This window comes from Taeniopygia guttata, chromosome 2 (genome assembly GCF_048771995.1).
Source record: "Taeniopygia guttata chromosome 2, bTaeGut7.mat, whole genome shotgun sequence".
Taxonomy (NCBI): domain Eukaryota; kingdom Metazoa; phylum Chordata; class Aves; order Passeriformes; family Estrildidae; genus Taeniopygia; species Taeniopygia guttata.
In genome coordinates, this window is record NC_133026.1 from 22459602 (window position 1) to 22485275 (window position 25674).

Below are 25674 nucleotides of genomic sequence, written 5' to 3' on the forward strand. Positions count from 1 at the left end.
TTCTGGATTTGAAGGTATAGGACTGCAATACTGGATGCTATTTAGAAATAATTCAAGGCCATAATATTTGATCTATGCAGTATGTCTTAAAATAATATTAAGTAAGTGTGTCATGGGAATTGTTGTGGGGTAATAAACCAAAAAGTAATCATTAAAACTAAATAAATCCAATATTTGAGGCAGAACACTTTTCAGAGTAGTTAGATCCATAATCTCAAATACTACTAAATATCCATTCTCAAATACCTACACTTAATAATCAGTCTGCTTGGCAGAGCATTTTTAGAGTACTTAATAATATTTGTGGCTGTAAATCAAGTACACCAAAAATATTTCCTCCTATTTAATTTAAATCCCCGATTACATATCCTGCAGTTTTCTATTTGAGACTGTTCCTCTCAGCTTTGGCCATGAACTACCATTGTTCCACAGAGACATACAAAAAAGACATGCCCACACAAACCTGTGCATATAATACCACACAAAATTTCCTAGTAAGACAGACTAGGCAAGAAAAATTGCTGAAACATGCCTTTTGCTTCACAGCCAAGGAAAATTGTAAATCCCCAAAGTTATTGGTTCAGTTCCTATCCACATCCCAGTTAACAATCCCTCAGCATGCTCTGCAAGCAATACTTCCATGGAGATTTTGTAAAGTTATTAAGAGTTCTGGAAAAGACCTTCTTAAAGTTATGTAAAAAAGCAAAATGGATCTATGGGGAGATTTTTCTTTCTCAGAGTGTATTTACACTTTTATTGGCATGCTTTTGAGGGTATAAAAAAAAGATGCATCAATATAGATAAACATATACAGACAAACAGATACAGACACAAACACATCCTGTTTGTACTGTGGCACTAATAGTAGCAGCAGCAATAAAAATTACAAAGGATTCAGATTGAAGCTTTACTGCAGCTTGTATAAGTTCCAGTGTTGCTTGATTATCAGCAGAAACTTCCTTTAAAACTAGGAAAAGTTATGCCTTATTGAAGAAGCAATATTTTGAAGTTTTGTGTTTTGCATTTCTCAGAAAAGTGATCATATTCAACTGCCAGCTGGATTGAGGTTTTCAGACACAAGCAGCTGTCCATGCTTGTGGCTGCCCTGTGTCTTGGGCTGAGGCTGCTCAGACCACATCTGGCTGCTGAGATCTGTGCGGCACTCTCAGGCTTCCCTTTCCCTGACACAGGAGGCTGTATAATGAGGGAGTTTACTTCTTTACTTTCCTGCAAAATCTTTAGAAATAACAACTTTGCCTATATTACATGGATGGAGAGAGGCTTTCAGGAGCTTTAGGTGTTTAGATTGCCATGCAGAGAAATATCCCAGTGTCTATCTACTTGCAGTTTCAATCCTGTTCATAAGTGGTTCAGAAAAATCCTTCCTTTCTATTTTACTTTCAGATGCTTTGACTCCCTCTTACTCATTCGTGTTCCTCTTTCCATAGGAATAAATTGCAGCTGTTCCCTCGTGTCCTAAAGCCAATTGCACAAGAGATAGGAGCTCACATAAGAACAAGGAGCAATCTTTCTGCCAGCCTGCACACCCAAGCAATGCTCTTGTGTGTTCAAACTGCAACTACAGACCCCTGCAGCCACAGCATGACTGAGCTGTATCTTCTATATGTGGGATATCCTGATCTCTTCTATTTTATCCTTCTAATCTAAGTATTTTCTGCTGCTCTTAGGGATGCAATGAAAAGACTTTTTCTTATCTTTCTGCTCAGTGAGTGCTCAGTTAGTACCAGTTCACTTTTTTAAAAAATCTGTCAAGTTCAGCATTGCTGGATTTGTTTCAGAGCCCTTAACCTGCATTTAGCAGACTTTGCAATGCTGTTGGCATTCTGTACCAGACATTCTGCTGAGTAGATTTGGAACTTGAGACATGTTGAAATCTAGAATCTAATACAAATATTTTGGGCAATGTGAAATAAGATCTGTGGGTTTCTAGGTTCAGCAAATACGAATTTCACACAGATCATACTCTGTTTTAAATAGAATGTGCAATTTCAGGGAAAACTAAGTCAACGTTTAAATGTACTCCTTGCAAGCATGTATATTTGTCTCCCTGCCTCCTCCAATGACTTGATTTATTGAACATTTCCTTTACATTTGTTTATGTCCAGCTCACCTTTAGGTACTCTGTTAAGCTCACCAAGGATTTTCCATTTGCTAGACTCATCATTGGCTCATTGTTCACAGTAAAAAAACAGACCCACCTTTTCTTACAGGTTTCTATACAAGGTCATGTAATGTTGGAACAGCAGTTAGGTCTCTCTGTGAGCCCTCAGTCATAGTGGTTCTTGTTTTATGTAGTTATGTTTATTATCCCAATAATCTACAATATTTTGTAGATTAGCTCCCCATTAGCATTAGCATTCTCCCTCCAAGCATTAGCTCCCCATTAATATTTCACAGCATTTGCAGCAGTCTCCACTAAAATAATACATTTTCCTCTATCAGCTTCTGTATTTTGCCTCTACACAGAAATGTTCTTCTCTCCTTTTTGTATTTCCTTTCTGGTAAACATGCACCAGACACTGCCAATGTGCTTGCTGGTTGTATTAATTTTGCTGGCTCTGATCACATATTCCTGCAAAACACTAATCTATCTTGGAGCTGGATTCATATTTTCTAGTTGTGCACATATGTTTGTGTCCATGTACCTTTCCTGTTTCGTGCTCTTGTTACAGCTTTACAACTTCAGAGACACTTGCACATTAGTGTTTCTCTGATATATTTAGTTTATAATAACCCTAACACTAACTCATGTTTCCTTAGTCAATGTCTACTGTATTCACCTTTTACTTTCTAGCATTTTAAAGTATTTTTAATATTTCCATTAGTCCAAGTTTGATATATTGGTTTATATCTTTGATTTCAGTCAAAATAAAATCTCAGTAATGAAATCTTTCAAAGTAGCATGATCCCATGCCTGGTTTTCTAAGTTAATGTCCGTCAAGAATGTTCAAAAGAACTTTCATTCATTTTGCTGTTTTATTTGGAGCCTATGTTTCAATTACTTTGCTTTACTTGAGAATACAGTATGCATTCTAATTCATCCTGGATTACATGCAGACAGTTTAAGATCTGTAGCCCCATGTCCAGAAATAGCAGGGAAATTCTAACTTTTCTAAATCTTCTTTCTCAAAGAGTACATCTGCCTGCATCTAGATAGCACATCCTTACTTTACTCTTTTCCAGGACTCTGCTACAGCATTTCAGCTGAAGGTGATTTTATTTGGGGTTTTCTTTTATGGTCCCACATCTCTTTTAGTATTCTTTCTCTCACTTCTGGGCTTTGCTTTGGATATTTACTCTTTTCCAAGTATCACCTCTGGTACTATGCAGTATTTACGATTTTTAAGGAGCCTTTAGCTTGACACACAGTGTAAAAAGCTATATACAACTGTCTGCCACATGCCACTGATTTCAGCAGGCTGCTTGAGCAACCCTGACACACGTCACCACAGCCTGTTCAGTTCTTAAAAGGCAGTGACACATTCCCTTACACTGACATCCTAAAGTTATCCTCTTCAGGACATGATACTTACTCAGAAAACTTGCTGAAGTCAACAAGGCACAATTGAAGTACACACTGAAGCTGCTGGGAAACTGTCTGAGCATGTACACTCCCCAAAATGGGTTTTGAAGAGAGCAATTGATCAAGCTAGGAAGTCAAAAGAATTCAGAATTTGTGTTAGCAACATTAAAAACAAATCCCCAAGTTACTTTCTTCCCTACATCCACTCCTCAGCTTTGAAATGAGATGCTATGGAAGAAAAATTAACATCTATCTTCTCAAATTGTTGCATTCTCGGGACTACTATTGAGAAGAAGTGACAAACAAAAGAGGTAAAATTTGCCATATAAGACTTTTAATTTCAATTTTACCTTTGCATCTATAATGGTTTATATTGTTACTTGAAAAGATATACATATAACAGGTCTGTGATCATTTTCTTCATAAAAGAAAGTAACAATGGAGAAATGACAAAGTGGCAAAATGGAATGTATACTTTCCCTAAAAATTGTCTTTCCAAGCTTTCTAGCACATATTAAAAAAAAGCACACACACAAAAAAAAAATTACCACACATAAATAATATTTTACCCCAGGGAATGCCTTGAGGTAAAAGCCTGGTCACCAATCCAATAATTTTTCATTAATTTCTATTTTTAATCTTTAGAGAAGGAGTAGGGGCATGAAGGGAGTTGAACATGTATATATCACTGATGGTAGACTTGAGAAGAGTTGGATCTAAGGCAAATAAAGCATAATTTGATTGTGAGGTGCACTTTGTCAGACAAAGCAGAAGATGTCCAGACTTCAGGCTTCCTCTGCAGTGAAAAGAAGAAATGGCTAAGTGGATGAAGACAATGTCCCAGAGGTAAAGGTCTGAATGTCTTAAGAGTCACAACTGTTCTTTTTTTTGTATACTCCCTACATACATAGAGTTTACTTCAAATTCTGGGGTTCTTTGCTGCAGCTTGTCTTGAACATCTCTGAACCAGCTCCACAATTTCACAAGCATTGAAGCCAAACCTGGAGTTCTACAGTTAATACATCTTGTTCTACAACTGTGCTGACCTCTGCCATTTTAATACCTTTTACCATCTTCATTTAAAGAAGCATTGTCCAAAGAGGTTCCCAAAGTTCATGGCTTTTTTTTCCTTCATGGTTAAAGAGAATTTTAAGGGAATTAGATGCCTAAATATTCTTTCAGATTATAATAGTCTCCTACCAAAAATAATTTTAGATCTCTGAATGTTAATACTTATTTATTTGTAACTTTCTATTGTCCAGCACCTTATCATATGCTTACTTACAAATATAAACCAGCATATTATTTATTTTAAAATGTTAATTGTAGTAAAATGACCCCTGACGCCTGGGAAGAATGATGTCTGAACTCCAATGATTTCAGAAGGCTAATTAATTATTTTATTAAACTATATTATATCATAACTATATTACACTATATTACACTATATTACACTAACAAGAACTATCACTAACTAACTAGAGAACCTGTGGCTCTCCATAGAGTCCTGACACAGACATGGATCCAATTGGTCAATGAATCCAAACAACCATCACCAAAATCCAATCAAGCAATCACCTTGGGTAAATAATCTCCATAACATATTCCACATGGGCACAAACACAGGAGCAGCGAATGAGATAAGAATTCTTTTTATTCTCTTTTCTCTGCTTCTCTCACAGCTTCTCTCAGGAGAAATCCTGAGAAAGGTAAGTCTCTCTCTCTTCAGAGGGCATGTGAATACCACAGTCAATAAGGACTCCATTCAAAACAAGCAAATTCAAAGGAAATATTCCTTCTTCTTTCAGTTCTGCATTGAATTAGATACTGATCTACGTTGTTAGGTTTTACCCCACCGTTACATTCATTTACAACAGAAAAACATTGATAGCGAGTACAACAGAGGGAAGATGCAACAGCTCACTCTTGCCAGAAGGGATTGTCCAGTAATTTTTAGCTGGGGCCTATGAGAGCACAAGCCTCAGACAATAGAAGGAGCATACAGGAGCGATACAGGCACAGGACAATTCTGGATGACCTGGAGCAGTAAACACAAAGGAAAATTGTTGTTTGATGGTCAGTATAGGAATGCCACCTTGGAAGTGGAGCAGAAGTAGGTGCAGTATGCAACCATGTGCAACACATGTGAAACCTCCAATAGATGGTGAAACAGAGAAGGCAGAACAGGAAGGTGCCATCACAGCCCTGACAAGCCTAGGCATGATGGAGGAAAAGAGAGAAGGATTACTCCCAGTCTGAGTTTCCCCATTGTGGATGCAAAGCCTGATCTGCACCTCTGCCCTCCCACAACAATACTCCTTCCTTATTTTGTAGCCCCAACAATTTTTTTCTGCTGCAGCAACTGAACATAGAGCTCTTTATTTTCCTGTACAGCTGGATCAAATGGAATTGTAAAGGAAAACATGTGCCTGTCTGTCTTTTCTGCTCCAGCCTTCTCACACAGAAATGTGACTGACACCTCAGCAATCAACCAGGCTGAACTCAGATTCAGCAAGTTCCTGCTTCCCACCCACTTCCCTCCCTGCCCTTTCCTGTCCTCACTTCTCCCCAGCACTTTTCTCCGCCAGCCTGTGCCAGCCCTGGCCTTAGTGTGTCTCACTGGGAGGGGGTTTCAACCCATCATGTCAGCAAAACAAAGGCCAGCCTAACAAACTGAATTAGCTTATCAAGGGCCAGGGGCATGCCTGCAGCAGCACGAGGAAGTGGAATACCTTCCTAAGCAGGGAAGGGTCTGAAGGGAGGAAGTGACAACTTGAGGAGAGCAGGATCACAATTCTCTGTTGCAAACAGCTGTTGGGTCAGCTCAGCCCTTTTCAGTCATTCCACTGTTCTAAAGCACTGAATCCTCCTGACAGCTTTCCAGCACTAAACATATCGTTCCTTATCACTTTGTTGCAGCAGTAAGTATTTAGGAAATTTTATATAGAATAGAAAGCCTATATTCATAACAGAAAACTTTCAGATATACAGAAAGGAAGAATATTTTTCACCAAGCTTTTACAATAATTACAATTAGAATTTTAGTTAGAAAGCTTTCAAAAATTATTTAAGAGATGACACCAAGAAAAAAAAAAGTACTTCAAAGTTGTACTTAAACAATATATAACCGTTTTTTCAAAACAATATATAACTGTTAGGACTGCTCCTATTATACCTCAAAGCTACAAGCCATTTCAGCTCTCTCTGTAATAAGTGTCACATTTTGGCACCCATAACACTCAAAGGTGTTTTTTAAAGGTTTTTGTAACAACAACCCAATTTACTGCTTAAATTTTGATATCTGTATAGTCACAAGCCTTGATCATTTGCCTTGACCAAGGCAAATCCTAAGGTTTATCCCCACCTTCCTTTTGCAGTCAATGGGGCTAAATTGCCATTGACTCCTAAAGGAAGTATTTTAAAATACATACATATACACAGGCAATATTACTACCATTATAAAATACTAGGGAAAGTACACCCGGCCTCATGAAATGCTTCTTAGGCAGATATTAACTACAACTACAATGCTCAGTTTCTCTAGGGAAACTCTCCATTTACTTGAGAACTGAGGTGCTGTTGCAGAACATTAATTTTGATTTTTTTTTTAGTTTGGGGGGGTTGCTTCAATGTCTGTGTACTGCACTAGACATGTTTTGCTCCTCATAGAATGGTGGTGATAAACACATCTACTATTGTAATACATAAAAATAATAATTTTGCATTATTATATATGGCAACAGCTACTGCATTTAATGACCCAGTATTTCCCTTTTCATTCACTAATTACAGCAGCAGTCCGAAAAAGACACTCATGGTCTTGTACAGATAGATATTACTAAACGAATAAAACATTTTTTAAAAGAGACATTTCAATTAATTAGATTACATAGAAATGTTTTAATAGGTTGTCTCTGTAAAAAGTAGGTCTAGAAATCCAGTTTTAGGCATATGAGTTCTCTAAGGCTACAGATCTATCTGCCTCTACATATTAGTCACTACCATTAAGAAATGCCCAGACTGCTACACGGAGGAGAATATATTCTCTTGGATAAAAGCTACTGCAGTTTAATCCAGTTAATCTTAGTTAGTGATTTAGGTCCTAGTTGTGTCTGAAACACGTGTCTTTTCTAAGGCAGACATGTTAATATAGGACCAAGAGACATTATAGTAGAATTGTGCTATTTATTAGGGAAAACTAAAAGTTGGTCTCTTGCCCTGAACACACAGGCAGATGTGAGTTGTTTTCAGGCTGGTATTTGCTAGGATTTTGAAAAAACATAGGGAATTAAATTGCATTGGAATAGTAAATGCATAGTTGAAAACAGCTGTAACCTCAAGGAGCACAAACCTGCCAAAGGTGAGAATGTGTGAAAAAAAGCATCTCTAACAAGAAGTTCCAGCAACATTCCACTACTAAAGGGCCAGAGACATCTGGATGACACTCTTGGTTTTAGTTAGCCTTGTAAGGACCAGGGACTAGGCTGGATGATCTCTATAGGTCCCTTGCAATATGAGCTATTCTGTACATCACAAATGTTTGATGGCATAATAAATTAGGAAGCTAATTATTCCTTCTTGGGAAAACTGCTGCCTTGTCAGTTGCATGGCCATCATGCCAAGACACTTCTTCCCACAAACATGAAAGCAGAATTATGCTGGGTCAGGAGATAAAACACTGGAGGAAATATGGAGCCAGGCTTAGTTGTTTCTCCAATAGGAAAGGGTTCATCTTCTACTTAGAACCTTAGACCCTTCTGTGGGTCAGGTAGTATGTATTTAAATTTTAGTTTTTACAGACTTCAGCATGATAACATGGAGGATATAGATGCTCATTATCTAAACTTATTACATTATCATGTGTTTGGAAGAATCTTCTAAAATGAAGGATTCACACCTTTATAACTGAGAGACATTTAACTCTGTGTTTTGGAAACCCAAGTCATTGATTTATACTGCAGTACTGTATGACCATTAGCTAACAGAAACAAGGAGTCTCACAAATGAAGTCTTCTGTATTGAGGAGTCACCTCAATAGACTGTCCCAGTTTTAACTCCCTGTGCCAATTGCAAAACAATTTAAAGGTCTTATGTGTGCTAGGATACTTAAGTAAATAAGTTCCTTTCTGCTACCACTTGGAAGTGATTTCTTTTCTAAATCAGCAAAAAAAGTGACAAAGCTGTTTGCTCTGGGAATGGAATTGCCTTCATGGAGGATTGAACATACTGCATGAAGATGATTAAAATATAAAAACACAGGTGGGAAAGCTGTTTTGTGTCTAAAAGAACATGAAGTTTTGGAAGCCTTTATTATGTTTTTCTCTTAATCTTAGCTGGAATGTTTGTAATGGATCAAATGTTGAAGTCTGATAATAGCTAGATCAATTAAGTTTTGCTCTCTGGCTAATAGTTCTATCGGGTTTTCACTAGATGTATACATACAACTTGTTGTTCTTGAATGTGTATATTGTGAATGAAAGCCTGAAAGCTGCAGCTTTTTAACTTTTGAGTGATTCATATATATATATATTATCTACATTGTTGGCAGAAGACAAAATTATGACAGATTTGTCTGCAACTTGAAAAGAAGATGTAGTCTGTAAAAAGGTTCTTCAACATTCATATTTAAAGGTATTTGAAGTTGCCCGCAAATTTAGGGTGCTGGTAGGAGGGCATGTGGGAGGAATGTCATTTTAGATATGAAAAGCTTAATCAAAGTCTTTGGACTCTTACTGCTGCAAGTAAGAAATATTTAGAAGTTCAGTCTGTTCTTTAGGCTCTCATTAATGAGACATTTGGTTAAATGTTTTCCTTTCACTTGAAATAGAAATTCAGAGCTACAAAATGTGCCCTATGCCCCGCCTACTCTCTTCCTCTCCCTCTCCAAGAAGTTATTTAGTTTAGTAAATGGATGCTAAACTGGAATGTTCAGTAATTTTCATTCTCTTCAGATTAAGAATTCTTCTGTCTGAGCTGAGATATGATGTTCACAGATGCCTTCGCAGAGACAGAAATATAATAAAAATAGCTGGGAGAGCAGAAAACTCTCTTTGTGGATGGGGAATCACATTCTGCTGGATACCCCAATGTAAAAACTGGTTATACAGGAAGTGTCCCTTAACATATTTTAAAATAAATAGTGGATCCATAATACATTCAGAAAAGGGAACTATTTGCTTTTAACTATTTCAATACAGCACAAACAACTTCACATACAACCTTTGAGACTGTGAACTCAAAGAGAATTTCTAGAATATAGCTCTTCAAATTTCCTCAACATTGTGTTTCAGCATGAAGACCGCAGTAGATATAGAAGCTGTTTTCTCCTTTTCAAAGAATCAGGCCAAGAAAAACAGAGTTTGGAATATTCCCCACTACCACCTTTTTTTTTTTTTTTTTTTTTCTATTTTGGGGAAGGACACCATTTGGGTTGGCTGAACCCCTGTGAACATCACAACCAGACTGGCTGTGGAGCAACTATCCTAGATTAGGATAAGTTGAACCTTTACCCCTCTACAACTCCAAGAGTTTCTGCTCCCACTGAACTCAACAGGAAGGCAAAACAGTGCTGAGCACATCTGTTCCTGAGAGGTATTGGAGTCCTGGTTTCCTTGTGAGCAGAATGGCACTAAAAGGCTCCAGAAAGAAGCTGTAGACCTGAGGACAAGGAAAGGAGACAACAGAGGTACACCACAGCCAGAGGGTTCTCAGAACTGGGGCAGGTTTTGCTGGGGCCTCATTTCCAGTGCCTTCAACCCTGAAGGCTCTTCCTGCCATGAGAAGGGAGGATCTCAAGCAATTAAAGGCATCAGCGTGCCCTGTGAATCTTGCCAGATGTTCTGCTATGTCCTGTCCATCCAAAAGGGAGTTGTACCAGATGGTGAGTGATCCTTTCACAGCCCTGCTGAATATGTTATGTCTTGTACAGTAACCCTACACAGGTTGTTGTGAAAGTATTGCTTATGGTGAATAATCTTTTCAAAAGCCCACTGGATTTTGGCTCCTGACACCCTTGTACCTCTGTGGTTTCTGTAACACCAGAACAAAACATGGCTTGGAACACATAGTCTTCAGCAGGTTTCAATCTACTGTATTGAGGGTCATACAGTGCTCACAGCAGCTTGCACAAGCAGCTCACAAGGGCTAATGCACAAGTATTTCAATTCTTTTCACTTAAAAAAACATTTTCTCTCCAGTGGTCAGGCGACTACCTGGACTCAGTTTCCCTGTTAAATCCAGGGACCTTTCATTCATATAAAATATACTAATAGGGTTAAAATGCCCAGTTTCCCCAAAATGAAACAATATATCTATAAAAATCACACTTTTAAGAGAGGATATTGCAACTTCAAGGGGAAAAAAAAAATAAAATTCAAAAATATAATGATTCTGAGAGTTATCTTGGCACCATAAATAACTAGACAGAATTTCTTTCTTACTTTGGGGAGAAGGAGCTTAAAAGAATCCAGAGCTAAGCACTCATGGTGATACAGAGGTAATAAATAATCCCTTATTTTTAGCCACAGTCTGTATCATTTAAAAATCAGCATTTTTCAGTATATTAAAAATTATTCCTCTTTCAAGCATGTGTGTGGGAGTAAGGGGAAGTGGTCTTTCTTCTGCCACATTTATCTGCTAAGCGCTGACTTTTGAGTATAAACCGATGGAAGCATCTCTAGCACGGTCTGAGCTTCACTCCTCCTGCTGGAAGTACAGCAAACCATATGTTACTCCTTGGGAAGTGCTGATGTGTATGCACATATGTATGTGTGCCTGTGTGACAGAGAGTAGGTGCAGGTGTGTGTGTATATCCATGTGTGTATTTGTACATCACTAACTTTTTTACTCTGTAACTTTGCCTTTCTCCAGAGAACTAATCCTAGCCCAATTAAGGCAACAAAAAGTTTTTATTGGTAAAATGTATGCATTTCTAAGCTTTCAGCGTCAGATTGCTTGACTGGCTACTCTGCTGAGAGCATGCAGCATGATGAGTAACTCAGCTGATAAACACTAAAGTGGCTTTTCTGGGACCCTCTAGAATGCTCCATATAGGGGTGGCTGTTCTTTAATGTACCATTCTCCACATCTGGCAATGTACTATGCCCATTACCACACGGCATGACCCTTGACAACACTCCCGTATTCCAAGGTCCTCAGGCACAGCCTCTTAATTCAAAATTCTCACAGAATAGGTATGAGGAGTTAAAGAGCACTATTAAATAGTCCAAGGCCATAGAAGAAACTTGCCATAAGATAAATTACCACAGTGGGAACTTGAGGTAAGCAGAGAAGGGAGGAATTTGCAGCAGGAGGGCCCTGATTCCAGGCCTGGCAGAGGTTAACACATCCTTAATAACACTCCCACCATGATAAACTGTGTGAAAGGAAGCAACTGCTCCAACACTTATCACTGGTCAAACAAAGACCACCCCGAGTAATCTTCGGTCACATCTGCAGCTGCCAACAGCTTCCAAAGTTCTCCAGACTGATTTCCGGGGCCTTCCACCAAAGGACTGCACATGATCCACAGTCTTGCCCCAGACAGTGTAAAACTCCCCCAAGGGGAGGTATCTGAGCATTCCCCCCTGAATCTGAACTCATTGCACTCTTTGTTTTGTGGGCTTCCCCTACCCCCAAGGGATCAAGATGTGACCATCACTTTGACAAACAGACATCAAAATTGCAACAATCTGGTCTCATTATTGCATCCATGGGTGGTGCTTCTCCACTATCTTGCTTCTCCACTATGTATTCTTATCCTTTCTTACTCTTTCTTCCCTTTCCTTATATACTTTCTTAAGTGATCTTTATATTTTCATGTTGCTAAATTACTATAGATAATAACAGTCAAATTGGTTGCATACTTCCTTTCCATAGCAACAAAACTGTTTTAAAATAAACTTGTTGTTTACATATATATTTATAAATACTGGTCATTCTGTGTAATTTCATTCTAATCCACCCAAAAAGATTTTTTAACGAGAACCTCAGTAACCTTGCCTTCAGGGGCAGGTTGCAACAATAGGGAAGACATACATTTCCAGGACTGTGTTTCTTGCCAAAAGAAGAACAAGAACATTCTGGAATAGCTTGTCCCAGGAGAAAACTACCTCTCTTTACAGGCAGAGTATAGAGTGGCCAGTGAATACACCAGGATGTCCCAATTCATCAGCAGGGTGAGAAGAGAGCTTACTTGGTCTAGAAGGCTGTATGCAGCTGTGCTGCTAGTGCCAGACAGATGTCAAAGAACCAATGAAATCTGAAATCAGTGAGGATGAGGAGAAATGGTTGGAGGGAGAAAGAGGTCCCAAAGTTAATGTAACAATGGGCTTTCAACATGAGAAAAGAAATATTGTATTGAGGCAGACAGTCTATGCAAACCAGTATTACCTCTCACGCTTTCAGAGTTTCCCCCAAAGGCTGGCCAGCCTCTGCTGCCCAGTCCTCTTCCCAATATGCATAATTGCTGGACTAGGGATGTTAGAGAGCACATCACTAATGTTTACTTTTAGTATCTGCTTAAGGATCTGTTGTCCATGAATTTGTCTAATTCTTCTTTTCCTTAAGAATTTCCTGAAACTTGTCTACTTCCAGAGTCTCCTGCAAGCAGCACAATGTCTAGTTGGAGGCACAATGTCTAGTTGGAGGCACCAGCTATGTACACCAGGATCAATGCTACTGCCAATATTGTTTAATGTATTTATTAGTGATCTGGATAATGCACTCCCAGCAGTTTTGCAGATGATAAAGCTGGGAGTGGTCAATACATCAGATGGCTGTGCTTCAATTTAGAGGCACCTTGACAGGCAGAAAATGCTAACTTCTGTTCCTGGATAAAAATGCACCAGTATCTGTTGGGGGCCATACATTTTCAGCTGTAAACACTATTCAGCTTAGTGGGAACACTAAGCTGAACAGGAGCCAGATCTGTCCCCTTGCAGCAACAGCTGCCTGGGCTGTATTACAAATAACATAGCAAGCAGGTTGAAAGTGGTTGTTCTCCTCTGCTCAGCTCTGGTGAGACGCACCTTGGAGTGTTGTGTCCAGTTTTGGCTACCTGTGCAAGAGGAACACACATACTGGGACAAGTACAGCCAAGGGTCATGCAGATGACTGAGACTGGAGTATGTCTCATACAAGGAAAGGCTGACAGACCTGTGCCTATTCAGCTATTGAAGAGAAGGCTTCTGGGGGGATCTTCACCATGTGAATAAATACCTGACAATGCTAAGCAAAGATGGTGGAGCCAGACTCTTCTCAGTGGTCCCCAGTGGCAGGGTAAGAGGCAATGGGCACAAACTAAAATAAAAGAAATTACATTGAGGCATAAGAAAAAAAAAAAAGGATTTTAGTATGAGGGTATCAAGCACTGCTATACATTGCCCAGAAGAATTTGTTGACTCCATGGAGATAATAAACCCATATGGACACAGCCCTGAGCATCTGGCTCTAGCTGGCCCTGCTCTGAGCTGGGAGGTTGGGATAGATGATCTCTAGAGATCCCTTCCAACCTCAGCAATTTGGTGAGATACTAGTCTGTGAAGTCTGCAAACCAAGTGTTTGGAGAAATGCTTGCTTTATTTGTTACTGATCTACAGGTTTTGTTGAGTCCAGTCTAAATATGGGCATGTGAAATTTGGTGGGTAATGGTTCTGTATTCCCTATATTAATTGCCTTCATGAAAATGCCTGTTTTGTCTTTTTTTTACGTAAACCATTGTCCCACCATCTTAATTTTATTTTCCCTTCTCTGTATCTTTTCTAACTCCACCATGTCCTTCTTGAGATGCAGAGACTAGAACTGCACACAGCCCTGAAGATGGGAGTGCACTAAGGTTTTATATCATGGCAAAATGCTGATGTCTGTCTTGTTTTCAATACTATTTCTGCTGATGTCCAATATTTTGTTGGCTTTTTTAGCTTCTGCTGCAAATTGAGACAATTATTTCAGAGATCTGTCAATGATGACTCCAAGGTCTCTTTCCTGAACTGTAGCTGCAAAAAAAAACCAGCTGTAATTCTCCAACTGCCCGTTCTACAGGGATACAACAGTAAAGACAGAGAAGCTGAGGGATTAATGGAAGGCAAAAGTAGGTCTGGTTGAATGTGTAGCAGTTTTTTTGCACTTCTTGCCTACTAGCACACATCTATCGGTGCTTGGACCTATCCATACAGCTGCCAGAACACACTGATGGAGGAACACCTCTGTGAGCAAGTCATAATCTGCAGCACCACCTCCCAACTCCTCTGCCTTCTGTGCTTGAAGCTCACTTGCAGCTGCCCCTGTGAAACAGCACTACCAAGGAAGGGAACCTGATTTCTTTATGTTCTCTCACCTCCATTCACCTGGTGGTAACACAGCCTGCCCCTCTGTTTTATTACTCTTGGAGCTGCAGTTCAACCTCTTATGACAATTATAAAGGTAAATCTTCACCAAGGCTTGCATAAGGCAATTGCCTCACTAGCTTTCCATTACTGCCAAGGAAAGTATCTTAATTTAGCAACTGTCTGTTACTGAGACTGCTACTTGACAGCAGGGCTGACATAAATATTTATTGAACTTGCTAGGGGAAAACATCTACCGAGTAGGATGGAGTATTCAAATTCGTGGAAAATTAACAGCTGTTTCACTAACCTGCTTCTCCTATTGACTGCATTACAGGGGATAAATATTCAGAAATTAGTTCAGAAATACTAAAATGATTGCCACAAGTGCCATAAGTTGAAACCACAGCTAACAAAAAACAATGTTGTATTCAATGCCCAGCCATGCTTTACAGGAATTCTTATTTAACTACCTTGAAAATGGCTAAATTACATGGTGCAGGCAACTTCAACTTTTGCGTTTTATGTAATCACCATATTTGCTACTCCTGGTACCCAATCTTTTCTAAATTTTAAACTTGTGCTGTCGAAAGGCAAAATAAACATTAGACAGGCCATCTTTAAAGTGAGAGAAGTGCTGAGTGGGCTAGCATCCAAAGAACTAAGATTATAGGAATCTGTACATCAGGAAAAATATATGAGCAGAGTTGGACTTTCCCCAGTGAAAGGAAATCATCCATCAAATCCTCCACTGTGCTTCAGGGTAATATCCACAGCAACTCCCATCTCCCCCTTCTCTGGGCATTCATTTAATATAGGAACATCCCAAAAGTGCATCTTCATTAGTTCTTTCAGCCCGTACCAGTGCAGTCTTCAGAGCAAAATGTCTGTATACCTGACTGAAGGGACTAAATCCTTCCTTACAGACTGCAATGCTTGTGGGCATCTGATAAACTAATACCAGTAGTGTCCCCTCTCTACTCAGCTGAATTGTTTTCAGCCTAGAGAATACCCCTTGGAGTTCACAGACATTAACCTTTTGGATATTTATTATATCTAATCTGAAAAATCACATACACTGAGCAACCCACCAAAAGTAAGGATATTCTCAGACAGACCTTGAGTACAGATCTAAGGCTAATTTTTTAATCCTCAAAACCCCTGAATCATTCCTCGTACAGCTGACATCTTTTTCTGGTGAAATTTAAAAGGTTCTGTTTCTACATGAAGACAGAACTGTCATCACTTTAATAAAGCTCTGCCCATGGCACAGGCAGTGTCTGAGAAGCCTGCTCTTGGTGACCTTGTCTGAGCAGGAGGGTGAGACAAAAGGTCCCCTCCAACCTCAACCTTTTTGGGATTCTGTGTTATCAGAGCCCAAGAAGGATCCTTAAAGTTACTGCCTGTATAAGGTAGATTTCTAAATGTTATTCAGTAGGTTTTCTCTAAGCAGACTTTAAGAGCTGCTGGTGATTCCTAATGCTGTATGCAAAAGAGATCTGCATAGGAAATGCAGGGAAGGACATTGGCTCTGCTTTACCAAGCAGTTCAGTGCTTTATGGGACTTCCTTAGAACATGACAGATTTGATCTTCCTTCAGCTAAAGGTTCATACCTTCTATTTAAACATAGCAGAATCAGTAAGGCAGCAGAATTTCAGTTCCTACCCTTCCCTCCAGCGTGGAGCCATGCTGTGGAAAGAAAGACAAAGGTCATTGCATGAAAGAAAGGAAGTGCAGGAAATCACTGAGCATCAGTGACTGGACTCCTGGTTTAGGAGAAAGAGATTAGGAAAGAGATACCGTGTTTTGATTTGCATTGTGCCTAAACAATCATAAGAATGGATAAGAAGTCCTGGCACTGGAGCGCAGAAATAAAGTCTTTACCTTAAAAACAAAGCTACTCCAGCTGCCAATTTTCCAAACAAAAGCAAGGCATCCTCTTCTCCTTTTTGAAAAGGAAGGTTAATAAAATAAGGGACAGGCAGGGACCTTCTTTTAACCCCATACAACCATTCCATACTCATGGGACTGAGTGTCCAAGACAATTTCAGACCTACTCCTGTGGGTACTCAGTTACACCCCTTGTTTTATATTCCAATTCTAGGTCTGTCACGCTTCTCCCAATGCCTTGCAGGCAGCAGAGGTACCTAATTTGCAGCTACATGTTCCAAAATGACAGCACCCAACTGAGCATCACAACACTATATGCTGCTGCATACCAAAAAGAAAATTCCAAGGTCAAGGAGTCTTCACGATTTTCCAGCTGCATCACTATCAGACTTAAATATTCCTTTATGTACTTGTAAAAAATATGATACAAATAAAACAATTAAGAATTACAGTATTTAAATTGTTTATCAAATGCAGAAACTTCAAAACCCTCAGAATTTCATTGGGGCATTTCTGTATTTTACAAGTTTTTATTGATGTGTGGATTTAAGAATGGTAGTGGGGGACAAATCTCCCCCCCAAACTACAGCAGCAATAGTTTCTGTAGCCACATAAACTCAATTTATTCTGACTGTATAATGTGTATGATTTACTTTGTAATCCACAGCCATTATAAAGCACTTATGGAATTCTCATCCAGTTATCCCTTCTGATCACTGATTTGAATAAACATGCCTAACACTATAATTTTGAAGACAAGAAATCTTGCCGAGTATGTATCTTAGACTATTCATTTTAATGCTTTTTAAAGACAACATAATATTATAGTCAAAACCCAGAAAGACCAATAATGCTGTCCACATTATCTCTCTGAGCTGGCACTATAATCTCCATGTGAGGTCATTTGTATATAACTGAGTATAACACTAAAGACTTTTTTGAAGTCTTACTGTAAAAAGAATCAGTCCCTATTTAATCTGCAAGACTTGAGACTTCTTAATAGAAGTCCTGGTAACAAAGATGTCTCTGGATGAGATGTAAAGATAAAGCAATGAGACTGCAGCTGCTCTCTAGTTCCCAGGGTAATTTGGGGGAAGGAATTATGGCCTCCTGTGTTCTCTCCATGAAGTATTATACCTGTGTAATGACAGGTCAGATACTGAGGTGTTTGCAAAATTCAGATCTCTTTGTTAAATTATCAAATGTTCTTCGAATAATGGGAAAAATTCAATACAAAGAAGTAACACCTTCTTAGTGAAACTGGTGAGAGTAGAAAGCACTGATGTTTCTACAGCGTGACACACCTCTAACCTCAGTGAACTGTAGAACACATATATATAAACCTCAGCTATAAAAATAGGTAGTAATAAAATCCTTATCCTAAATCAAACTCTCTGAGATTCCTGAGTGAAGTATGAGTCTTTCACAGACAAGGACCATGCAGGCTTCTAGTAAGGCAGGCAAAAGAGAAGTTGATGTCATTAGGAAAAAAAAATATATAGGACTTATTTTACTTACATTCATCATTTTCATTTAAAGATGGATTTGATTCCCTCTGAACTCTCAAGATACTTGAAAATAGGATGAAGTTTTTGCTTAGAACCTGTTCATAAATGAAATATTGGCTAAATTAAGAGGCTGTGTTAAAGGCAAGAGGGAAAAGAAGCTCACACACAGGCTTTGTGAAAGAAAGGTGAGAAGAAAAGGTGCATGATTTTTCCAGTTACTACAGGACATGATGCTTTACCATGGAAAGAAATATCTTGTAAGACTTATCTCTACACACTTTTTTGTTTCTCCTTTTTTTCTTTTTTTTTTTTTTTAAGAAAAGGTTAATTCAGAGCTACTTTTCTCAGGATCACAGGTCTGATGTAAAAAAGAATAAAGATTATAAGAAAAAATGCTAAAATATCTATAATTTGAGAGCACTCTGCATCCTTAATTCTTGCTCCCCTTACTTTCTAATGTTAAGGATCGGACTATTGATTTTACCACACTCCTGATGTGGAAGGCATTTTCTGTATCTCTGCACATTGCACTACAAACAGACTATTTGAGTTAAGTAGAACTTTGGCTTTTCCTACCTCTTTCTCAGTATGCAGTCTTAAGTCAGGTACAGAGATTTGATTTCCTCAAAAAATGAGATAATTTCAAGAACTTCCTATTACTAACACAGATAAAACACAATTGCTTCATAAATCCTGCTAATCTAATTCCTACTTAAAGCCAATGGGATTCTCTTCATTGGCTCAAATGGGAATTGAAGCAAATCTAGTGAAACTGGTACATCTATTGTCTGGCTCTATTAAGACTAAAATTGTCTTTTAAAATATTGTGGAGATTTTTGAGACTTTACTTTTAACTCATTTCACAAATATAAAACTATGTTTTCATTATGTTTCCTAAACACACTGAGCAGCAGCTTTTGGGTTTGGAAATCAAGGAGGGTGCAGGGGGATGTGCCATTCCTGTCAGCTGCTTTGCTACGAATTCTGGTCACCTACATTTTTTTTAATAGTAATCTTCATAATAAAGCTCATTGAGGCTGGTCTGGGGGAAAATAATAATTATATTATTATTCAATTATAAAATAAATAATCCAAGGTCTGAAAGTACATAGATACATGTACAAATACAGCCTATCACTATATGTACTACAGCCAGTTGTCCTAATGAGAACTGAAATATGACACATAACCCCCAGCAGAAAGGACCATACAATTTTAATTTATGTAATCATGAAGCACATTTCTATTTCATCAATAATTCTAAGTGGTTTTGAAGAGTTTTTCTACTTATTGTTCCAAAATGTTTGTGAATATAAAAGCAAAATTTCAGCAACTACTTTATATTCATATTTCCTTTGGTTTGAATGATGATATGGAACACTGACAGGATTTGTCCACTGGTTGTATAAGAAGGTAAGATACTTTGGGGTGAATATCTGCTTTCTGAATTGTTTCTTTGTAATTCCTGTAGCAAAAAATATTGGATTACTTTTAATTTAATGAGGAAATTTTATATTTTTTTCTTTACTTGTGCAAAACATAGTTTTGATTATTTCATTAGCCAAATAAATGTGTGCATAACTTTTATTGTAGTCATGTTCTTTAACATCTTTAGGCACTTTGTGCCTAAATTGCAAAGGTGCTATTGTACATCAGAACTTGGTGCCTCCAGAACTTGGTGTGAAATATTTGACAACACTGGTATCCTGTATGTTACACAGTTATTTATCACAAGATTTAGCACTATCATAGAAAAATGCTTAAAAGCTTAAATTTTCAGTCAAAATAAGCCTTTTAAAGTCTATATGGTTTTACTGTTCATATATTCACATCAAACTTTTCCCAACATTTAGGCTGCATCTCAGGCAGTGAAACAAGAGTGGAGCTGGAATTATTGTGTACACAAAAATGCTCTAGATGTTTACCCTTAAGAAGGATATCTGAATTTAGACTTTGCATTGGGAGTTTCTCTGATTTTGAAAGATTTATTATTTTGTGTGTCAGGTTGTCCTGGGAATATGGCTGCCTAACATGATTCTGAAGTATCATGTTTCTATCCTTATTTTAATGCCCAGAAATTATAGGAACAAACTGAAAATGAAGAAAACAAACTACTGGGAAGAAAATTATAGTGCTTCCAAAACTCCAAACAAAACTGAGTTCTAGTTTCTTTTAATAATTGCATAGAAAGACAACTAATTCAAAATGTTATTGCCACTGAGAGAGGTATTTTTAACATAAATGGAGAATTATGTTTTCAACAGACTTCAAGTTATATTAGTTACGAACTCTCTACTTGAATAACAGCAGTCTTCTGAAGTACATCATCCAAAACTACTCAGTGCAAGTCTGAAAATGTAGCTAGTGAAAGCTGAGGTCCAAAGAAAACCCAAAACTACAGTAGTGGACAGCAGCCCACCTTAGAGCCTTAGGTCACAATAATTGTTGTCAGTTAGTGCATGCAGAAATGACAGCCAGCATGGGAGTGTATTTCCACAGTCTGTCACTCTTGACATCTGGAGGACCACAGTCCTGTTTTGTGGGAAATACAAATTTGGGGAGTCCAGTCACATTCACCCAGTATTCAAGCTTTGCCAGTCACAGGGCCAGTCCCAAACTTTACAACTTCAGGCGGAAAACCCTGGATACCTAGATTAAGATAAGGTTTCTAAAATATTTGGTGGAACTTGTCAAAATGCAAGTCTTATTCCAGCAATTATTTTTATTATTATAGGCTTGAGGCAAGAGCAACAAAAAGTTCTCACTGAATCCACTTCATATGTGGTCTTGAACTGTGATGGGATCAGGAAGATCTCATCTGTCACGGCATTGCAATAAATTAAACAGGAGTTATTCTTATTAAAACTGCTGGTAATGTTAAGACAAGAAAGGTGATGTGTGTTCCAAACCCATGTTGCTTTCAGATTATAGAATATGCACTCAGAAATCACCTTAATAGGAATGGGAGTCAACTGATGAAAGCAGCCTTTGCTGCAGCCTTTTTTCTGACTTTCAGGATTAGCAATCTGACTCTTCATGCTGCAGAGGAGCAGCTCCAGGTGTGCATTGGAATGTCTGAATGGACAATTTATGCGAAAAGCATTGTCACAAAAATTAATGTGCTCACAAAACAACCAGCAGAGAAAGAGAATCTGGGTCACACTAAATGAATATAGACACACATGTGTCCTCTGAAAGCTGATAAAGCCTTTTATAGGTAAGCAATCTTCAATGCCAGGATCCAACATAAACTTGGAATCAGTCTGACAAGGGCATGCTCACATTAGCCATATCAGCTACCTGTATTTTGCTATGGATCCTTGTAGGACTCTTTCAGAGCACCTGAGATGTCTGGACTCTAGGAGGTTTGAGTTTGAATTCTTCAGTGCTGGGAGTCAGAATCCACTAGGATATAAACTTGCCAAGCACATCTGTTGGCATTGCTGCAAATGCAAAGGGTAAAATTAATTTCTAATTACGCAGGCATTCCAAGTCTGCAGCTGGCCCAGGTGAATTACACCTGAGTGGAAGACCCAAGAAATCCAGCTGTGAGTCAGCAGAAAGCACACCATGGATTAACTACTTCTGAAACCACCAAGGAATGGCCCTCTGTAAGAAATTGTGCTTTGGATTTAAAAACATGGGAAGAGTTGCCAAAAGATTCATAGTGGAATGAATTTATAAGGCTATGCAGCATAAATTTATGATATATGGAAACAGATAGTCAAAAGGTATAAACACACTTTTTCACTTGCTTGCAATTATGGTATGCCTATCTCTCATTCACTTGCTTCCTATCCTTAGTGCTCCTATTCTCACCAGTAGGAATGAATGACTGTACCACAGAGTGTGAGGTGGGCTAGACACTTCTGTTTCAATTCTTCATCAAAATCCACATTGACTCAACATCTAAAGAAGACTAAGTCTTGAACAAATGAAATTCTAGCCTTGACTCTCAGATATTCTTTTAAACCTTAGCAGCAGAAAGCACTTTCACATTATCTGGAGATCTACAAGTTATTTCTGTCAGCTTATATTTTTCATCTCTTTTCCCTCTTCCTATGATGCCAGTACAACGAGATATGAAATTTCCATATTCAGAAAGGCAAGACAAATTTGTCTAGAATCATTCTATCTTTTCCCAGGGGTAAGTGAGATAGTCTTAGCCGATGGACCACAGCTAGATTCATTCAGTCTAATTTCAGATATTTAATTGAAGTGCCTAGTGGAGGTTGCTGGTTGCTCCAAACTCCCAAACAGACAGTTGAGACCAGGAACATCTTTGAGGGTGTTTATATTCCATCTTCAATTTCTTACGTTTTCCACCAACTTGAGAAACAGTGAGATCCAGACCACCTAGAAGCAGAGAAATGTGAGTTTTTAGGAGAATCCTCTCTTGATGACCTCTATCCCAGCTCTAAAGGCTATGTCCTTGTACAGGCTGAAGAGGGAGTTCTGCCACAAATCACTGAATCACAGCTGGACACTTGTAGCCATGCACTGACATCTAACCACCATTATTGTAAGTGTGATTCAGACATTTGTTGCCCAGCTGCTTTGCTAAAGTCATAAAGCTAAAGTCCTTCACTTAAATCCATTTCTGAGTCTGTCATTTATTCTTCTCTGTGTTTTGATCAATAGCTCAGAGCTTTTCAATACCATCTCACAGTATATAAGAGTTTGAAATTATATCCACATTTTGGCTGTCAAAGTCTAAAATACAAACTCACATCCAGGAAACATAATACTTTCCAGAAAATTATTAATATCTCCAGTACATAAAATCCCTGGACACTCCAAGGTGCACAGCAGCTTTTTCTGATTTCCCAGTACCCTACACTGCTAAATGCACTTAGTGATGTTATCAGAAATTGAGAGTGCTCAAAACCTACATAAGTAAACAGTGCTCAAATTTTGAAAAAGTATGGGGCTTTCATAGACAGATTAAAGACTTACAAGAGGATTTAGTCATTCTTGCACAAAATGGGTGCAATTTGGGTAATAGAGGTAGGTTTTCTGCTGCTAGTTGCTCTCTCTGTTTCTGCAGTTCTTTAAGCCTGAGATCTTCATGTAATTCATTATCCATTTGTGTTACAGCTATTCTTTTCCAAATGACCTTTAAATTTTACTTATTTTTCATGCTTTATTTTAAGATTCTCTGGAAATACATCGAGTATATGCTTCATGTACATGAGCTGTAGTTCTCCAAAATATTTTTCCTTATGTCTAAAAAGGTCATATCTTTCTGCAAACTTAGAAAGTGCATTTGATCCAAGCTTAGTTGTATGGGCATCTATGCAAAACACAGGTGTGATCTCTCTGTTGTATCATTTGGTGCATATAGAGGAGCACCAAAAGTGACAGAAATTGCAAAGAGCAGCTTTTCTCCCTCACTCCTCTTTGATTTCTGATAGTCTAGGACACACCTCCACACTAATTTATTTTAAGGGAACCCTAAGACTGAGGACACACACATGCTTATTAGATTTCATTGTGGCACATTTTAGAGAATTACATTTAGCAAAAAGGAATGCTCTATTAAAATTTCATTTTGAGATTAATGCTAAAAAGTTCTAGAATAAAACAGAAAAAATGAGGAACAATTAAAATTATTTTGACATTATTAATTTTTAAATGTTTACGTAGAATATGTGGCATATGAAATAATTCTCTGTGTATGTGTCTCTCCTCCCTTCCCTCCCATTCAGTCATTTTCCTGCCTATTGCTTAACTAAAACTAGATCTGACAAAGGGGCAAAAGTCTCTGAAGTAGTTTCTTCCCAATAGCTTCATGAAAGCAGTCTATCAAAAAGAAGCTTGAGGCAAAGCCTGAGGTATGCACTCACATCTTATTAGACACTGGAGAATTGACCCAGAGCCCAGAGCAAGCATCTCTTCTTTAGCACTCACAAAACTATTTGTTCATCCCTTGTATCCTTGTTTAAATAATTGGTCCATTTTTCTTTGTAAATATCAAGGTTCCATAGAGCTGCTAAGTTAAAACCCCCGGCGTAAGATCCAGGCTCTGGTCAAGTCTATCAGCATTTTACTATTGATTCTCCTGGGGTGAGGATACGACCAAAGACTTTTCTTTCTAAATGGACAGACTTTTCTTTCTAAAAGGCAGATAAAAAAGGTAAGAGGGCACATCAATACATCAAATAAATTATTCTCTTCAAATTATTCTTTCAGCTTTAATATATATACACAATGTCACCATAGCTATGCCATATCTGAGCAAAGAGAAACTGTGGTATCAATGACATCAGTGCATTAAAACTGCCCAAATTTTTAATTTGGCAAGTATTTATAGGGATTTCATTTTGTCTTCCTTTCACCACATCTTTTCAGCGGTTACTAAAAACAAAACTGGTGATGATGCATTTTCAAAGGGTGCCCTCCTTGCACACTGATGCACAGGAAGCAGCTCACACAGAGATGCTCAGCCAATGGTGCCCCATGGACATTTCTACCACCCACAAGTCTGGGACCTCAGGTGAGAGGGACCCCCCTTTACCAACAATGCACACATCAAATTACCCAGAACTACTGCTGTCTGAGCCCACAAAACAGCAACATGGCCCCCTGAGGAGAGGTTGCTCCAATCCTTAATATTCAAAAATTATATTTCAGTATTAGCCTGTGGAAATCCTAAAAGTGGCAGCTCCTACTTCTGAAAAAGAACAGCCCCTCTTACTTATTACCTATAGCAAACCTGCTGCACTTCATGTAATACATACAGCATGAACTCCAGCTGGAATATTGTTATAGAATGTTTTATTTCTATATGAATATTTTATAGAGAAACATTATGCAAAGAGAGTGTGGTATCCAAACCTCCTTAATAAATACTTGCATCTATTGCCTAGTGCTCCTAGGCAACAATAAGAAAAGTGAGGGAAAGCACAAAGTTTCAGTCTACTTTTTATTGATTTTAGCTTTCTCATTCACTGTGTGTTAAATATCACAACGCAAAATCCATTTTACCAGATGCAAGTGACAATTACGCTTTTACTTTTCTAGGCTATAATGGAAAATTGTCTCATTTAGCCACTGTCAGATTTTTAAAATTATTTCTGACTGCAAAACTGATGCAATATAAGTGTTTACTGAGTTTTCCTGAAACAAGCTGCATCAATTTAAGTTTTGATGCTAAGTCCTGCTTTCTTGACAACATGCACTCCTGTGCCAGCCTGCCCACTTAAGTATTGGGACATTCTGTGCACAGAAAATACAGAACAGCACGTAAAAAAAACTTCCCTGCCCCCTTCCAGTCCTAAGAAGAAAGTAGCAAAGGGGCGTTACCATGAATACAGTCATAATAATTGCATTTAAAAGCAAAAAACTAACTCAATGTAAACAGGACAAATGTTGCGCCCAAAACATCAGGGAAAACACTGGAACGGC